The sequence below is a fragment of the Cryptomeria japonica genome, chromosome 7, assembly GCF_030272615.1.
Source record: "Cryptomeria japonica chromosome 7, Sugi_1.0, whole genome shotgun sequence".
NCBI classification, from domain to species: domain Eukaryota; kingdom Viridiplantae; phylum Streptophyta; class Pinopsida; order Cupressales; family Cupressaceae; genus Cryptomeria; species Cryptomeria japonica.
The window spans coordinates 807,654,106-807,660,400 of record NC_081411.1 but is presented as its reverse complement, the minus strand read 5'-3'; the positions used below and the strand labels follow the sequence as shown (position 1 = coordinate 807,660,400).

The 6,295-nt window shown below is 30.1% G+C and overlaps 1 non-coding gene across 1 annotated transcript; it reads left to right on the top strand.

Annotated features, from left to right (window-relative positions):
- The first annotated feature begins 2,043 nt into the window (after positions 1-2,043).
- Positions 2,044-2,115, top strand: TRNAQ-UUG (transfer RNA glutamine (anticodon UUG)). Its single transcript has one exon. It is a non-coding gene; the product is annotated as a tRNA-Gln (tRNA).
- Positions 2,116-6,295: the final 4,180 nt, after the last annotated feature.

Sequence of the window (6,295 nt, the reverse complement as noted above, 5' to 3'; positions counted from 1 at the left end):
TTGACGTGAAAAATGAAGCAATCCACAAATCAAATTAATCAAAATAAATTAGAGTTTTTATGAATTAAACCTCTAAATTTATATAATTTGATTAAAATAAAATCTATGAATTTGAATTTGAATTTTGAGATATTTTTAAATCAGATCTGAAACAATCAATCGAATTAAACAATCCACAAACTCAATTTTAATATTAAAAATTAGGGTTTTTGTGAAATTAACGTCTAAATTTTTGAAATTCAATTGGAAATTAAACTTGTAAATGTAAATTTGAATTTTAAATTGCATAAACACTCAAATCTGAGAACATAAATCAGAATTAAAGGTGTAAAGAGTTGGTTTCACCAAAATGTAAGGGTGGTGAAAAATTAGGGCTTTCACCACACGATGTAGTAAAACCACTAATTTTTACTTAGGGATCAATTACATTCAAAATATGGTTAGAATTCAATAGATTCAGTCACAAAATAGCAAGGACTAGGACTGAATACTAATTGGATTAAAGAGATGAATTTGTTTAACCTCTTTTGTAAGTCGAATTGTTGAAATTAGGGTAAAGTGTTAGAAATAAAAATGAAAATACAGAAATAGTGAGCTATAGTCGTTGGATTGAGCCACACACCTGGATATGAGAAATGTAAGTAGACTTAGATATGATCCTTGAAGGAGCTCCTAAAATGTCAAGACTGTGGTGGTGGTCACCCTAGTCCTCTGCATTTTTCGCACACTAAAGGGGTATTAATTTGTCACTGTAAATAATGCTTATTCTGAAGATCACAACTCTGTCTTTTTTTCTAGACACAAAAAGAAGGAAAAATAGGTTGGGAATAGGGGTTTGCCTAAGTCAAACCTTGGTTTAGGAGTCAACCTTGATTGAAATATTGCAAATACTGAAATAAACAATGGAATGATATACCTTAGATCTGCAATGACTGATAATGATGCTTTGCTTCTTGAATGTAATCACATATATTGTATGAAATGATCTGAACATGACAAAACCCTAATCATACACACATGCTTGCATATGAATGATGTAATGTTGTTCCACAATTGATGACTGAAGAATATGTAGCCTTGAAGACCTCTAGAAATGCTTGATGATGAATACTTCAATGTTTGATTGCTTGAATGCTTGATGCCTTGTGATTATAATTTCATCGTTCTCCCTCAAAATGAGATAAGAAGTCCTCCTTATATGCTTGCCTATTGGGAAAACATCTTAATTTTCGGATAAGGGTCGACACAGAGATGACATTCCCTCCAACTCATATGACCGTTGTGAGGGGCCGAATTGGGGTCCTTTTTGGGAGGACCAAGGTGCCACGTATTAGTTCCAATGAGGACCATGACGCCATGCCCTGGTCCAACCCCATTTTAGGACTAGGACCAAAGGGCCATGCAAGGTGTAAGGTGAAAATAAGACCGGCTTTACATGATATAAGCATAATTAGGTCTTAATTAAGCATTGGGGTACAAACACTAAGATGAGGGCCCCAAATGTAGACCAAATTGTAAGAGAGTATTGTTTGGGATGCTACAACCTATTAATTTCAACTCTTTACTACCAAAGATTCAAATTTTAAATGTTAACTCAAAATTTAGAATTTTCTTTAAAAATAATAGTAAATGAGAATACTTTTCTTTATCACTTTTAACAACACAAAAAATAAAATATTCTTATTATGAAATTATAATCATTTGAATTTTACTTTCTGCGCTTTCACACTCTTTCACATCATCTTCATGAAAATGAAAAACAAATGCTTATTGACTACATGTTGCATGGCAAAACTGTGCGACTCCTAAATTATATATTTTAAAAATTAAAAAATTAAAAATACATAAAATTAATCAACATATTTTAATTCTTGATATTCATATTTTGAAAACTAGATGAATGCATTTCTGTAAGAAAGAGTAGAGAAAATATCGCATTTGTAAAGCTATTCATATTGTAATTTATGAGAAGTGCAGGTTGTGGTTATATTGTTTACCTCTCAATCTATAATAAAATTATATATAAATTCTAATATAAAAGACGGTTTCGTAGTGTAGTGGTTAGCACTCTGGACTTTGAATCCAGCGACCTGGGTTCGAATCCCGGCGAGACCTCTCTTACTTTTTCTAGATACAGGCTTTTCTTGTTCTGAAGCTGACCTTTGCAAAGGAATTTAATTTCGAAACTAAAAAGGAAATTTGAAAATAAACTTCCATATTATTTTCGAAACTAAATTTTGTTTGCTCATATCATTGCTTTTGTTCTGGCTGAAATTTGAAAATAAACTATTCCATATTATTTTCGATAAAGTCTGGTTAGAATTCATGATTTCTTGCAATTGCAGCATCGTAATTTGAAGGACAATTCTAAACTTGGAAATCGATCCAAGAAAGCAACTATCCTCTTTGTTCGTTTAACTACTAAAATTGGAGACAAAATGACAACAAAAGACCAGTTTGGGGTAGAGATTGTTATTTCAAATTTAATCACAATATTATTCAATATTGTGTACAACCTTATAAATTAGCACTTGCATCATAAGTAGGTGCAAGAGTTAAGCCCATAGAAAAGTATAAGTAAATTAACATTTGACAGAAGTATATTTTTTATTGTCTATATAATTTTGCATTACAATTTAGAAATATATATAATAATGTTTGAAACATTTGAAAAATTTTGCATTACATATTTGTAATAAATAATTTCTTTTATTTGTATGAAATAAACTTAGAAAGAGTTTTTCTCTTGTTCATTTCTTTCATGCCTATATATTGAAACAAGAAGTTAGTGAGCTTATATCATAAATGCATGGTCGATGTTGGTGTTAGGATTGTTTTTCATTTTCTTAATTTCAATCGAAGGAAATTGGTGGTTGTATCAAAAGATCTTTTATTGACTTAACTTTAGATATAATTGTAAAAGTTAATTAGTGTCTTCATGTTTTAGCAATATCAATCATTTCTTTTTTGAGTGCTAGTCCATAATTATTGATGACCAAATTCTATGCTAAGTACATGTTGACATATATGAATTTGTTAAAGATAGAGAGGTTTGTGATTTAAACTATTTCAATTAAATGTATATACATATGTACATATTAAATTAATCTTCTTTGTCTTGCTATCATTATATGTCTTGTTTGTCAAATGAGTAATTAAAATAGTTTGATATTTGATAGCTCCGGGTGAAAAGCGTTTCATGTGGAGCCGAAGGGCGTGTCATGGCAGCGTTGTCAATCACGTTAAAAAAGTTTACTAGGCATTTAAAAAAAATATTAGACCAAAAGATGCAAAGAAATAGAGAAAAGAAAATAATTTAAATTAAGAAGATAATAATGGAAATAATATTTACTGACCACCTACACTTCAATTTGAACAATTAGATCTAATGTTGCATCTGACAATAGTGAATCCTAGAGAGGGTATGCATAATTCTCACATTTGAACCATTAGATCTAATGGTTCATCCAAAAATAGTGAATCCTCAAGAAAGTATGTATAATTCTCGCATTTGAATTATTAGAGCTAATGGTTCATCTGACAATAGTGAATCCTAGAGAAGGTATGTAGAATTATCGCAGGCATATGATGCACCATTGGTTGATGGAGATACGAGTTTGCAAGTGCGCTGTTAAAGGGAAATTTGTGGAATCATTAATGCTTTGATGTACAATTTTATAAAGTCAACAATATACAAAAATATAAAGTCAATAGTATAGATAACATATAAAATGTAGCTATATGCGAAGTTTGGAGCAACAAATTAGTTCAAACGCTTAACATGGAGTGACAAAAGCTTACACAAACTGCAAAGGAATGTTTTATCATGGTTTAATTTGCTTGCATAAGTGCATTGGGATTTACAATGGAGCATCCAAAAGAAGAAAAATGTACTAGTCAATTGAAATAATAATAATTATAATTATAATTTTGAAGAATTTGTAGTTTAGATTCCTTTTGCTTGTATGAAATGAGCTTTGAAAGAACTTTTTGCTTGTTCATTTCTTTTGTTCCCTACACATTGAAACAAGTAGTGGACTTATATCCTGAATGAATGATTGGCCTTAAGTTAAAAGTAAATGTTGTAGACAATAAAAAAGTTTGTGGTAGGCAAAAGAATTATAGGTGTAAAAATATAATATAGGTAATGTGAAAAAATTACTCATGAAAAAATATAAGATTGTTGTTGGATTGTAAATTAGTAATACATAAAATTTGTAACAAAAAATTATAAAAAATATGTATTCAAAAATCAGATTTAATAATCTATATTTAAAAAGTATGAAAAATATTTTTGTTAAAACAATAAAAAAATTAAAAATATCCATATATTTTACTTTAGGAAAATTACACATCCTTCTTGAAAATTTGTGTTACTTAAAACAAAGATTCAAAATCAATCTTCTTATAGTTAGCACAACAATTAACAATAAATGAAAAGCGGATCTAAACATATTGTGGTTTTGGAGTTGATAAATTCTTGAATTAGAAAGAATACTTTTATAGTGACATTTTTATTAATATTTGAGTAAAATCTTGTTAGTAATAGCCTAGTGTGATGGTTAATTTGTGACAATGCGGTTCTTCTCACCAAAAATCAAATTAATTTGTGACATTGTGGTTCTTGCCACTAAGAAGCAAACCGTTATTGTGAAGTGTTGGAATGTTAATATTGAGTGTTATTGTGGAGTGTCCGACCTCCTACTAAAATGCTATTGTAAAGAGTTATTGTACAGTGTTCATATTGAAGTTGAAGTACCTTTACTTTTAAGAAAAAATATTTAGATAGAATCGTGTGCATATAAAAGCTAAAATGATTTAATTAGATCAAAAGACAATATTTGTATCTTTCCAATCTCAAATGCATACAGTTTTGTCTGCCATAGATCACCGAAATCGATGCAGATTTAGCATATACTAAGTGATCTAAATGCATAAAATAATAAAGTTATAGGTGAAATATAATAGGTAGAAATGTTTGTGCACTATTTTAGATGCAATGTAATCTTTAAAAATGCTAGCGAGCACCCCAACATGCAAATAGAAGGTCCCTAGGTCTAAGCCCATGGCAAATGAAATAGAAAGAAATTAGACCTATTTCTCTAAACAAACAATTATGACCTAAAGGAGGTGCTAGAACATAGGATCATAGCACCCAAAGACTCAAATGAAAGGCTCTAGATCATAGTACTATCTAGTCTACAAAAAAATAATAATTGACCCAACTAGGTATTTAAAACATAGTTTCAGGGAATTCAAAGAATTAAGCTATTAAGCTATTATAATATATCGATCTAATACCACTTGCTGAAACCATTAACACACCTGGAAGTATCCATGTCATCTTGAGTTTTGAAAAAAAAAATTACAATTACCAATGATAAGAAAATGGAAAACACCAACTTAATCTCTTACATTGAAAAAAAATGAAAAAATGGGATAAAACCATTTAATCCCCTGTTCTACAAAGTATGATATAAAAAACAAGAAAAAGGTAAATTTATCTAGAAAAAAGAATAATTAATAACTTACTTGTACCTTCACTATAATGTAATTAATTCCTCCATTATGGTGCTTCAGTTTCCAATAGTTTGCTGAAATCTATGTTGAAGTAAAATACATGTATTTTAATGAATATCAAAGACCATCGAAGAGACTTGGAAAGGACTCTTAACAAAATTCTCCGAAGTTAAACATCACAAAAGAAGAACAAAATGGCTTAAAGGAATATCAATATTTTAAGAAAGTAGCTAGAACTATAAACTAGAAATTGCACCTTGGTGTGGAATGGGTACATCGAATATGTATGGAAGGTCAATTAACAATTTTTTTGTCTATTATTTGAATATGATAGAGAGATAGATAATGAGATAGAGATAGAGGGTGACATGGAAGAGGAACTAGTGAGAGATAGAGCTAGACAGGTAAAGATATATCAATATAGAGGTCTAGGGAGAGGGAGATGAGTTTTAGAGATATAAGGGGAGATAGAAGAAGTATTGAGATAAAGAGCTAGAGAGGTAAAGATATATAGATATAAAACTTTCTAGGAAGAGAGATAGAGACATATCTAGAGAGAGAGAGAGAGAGAGAGAGAGAGAGAGAGAGAGAGAGAGAGAGAGAGAGAGAGAGAGAGAGAGAGAGAGAGAGAGAGAGAGAGAGAGAGAGAGGATGTGGAGAGATAAAAATACAAAGTTATAGGAAGTGATAGATAGAGAGGTAGAAAGGGATACATTTAGAGATAGTAGGAGAGATGGAGCGAAAAAAATATTATGAATTGAATTACTTCTAATAG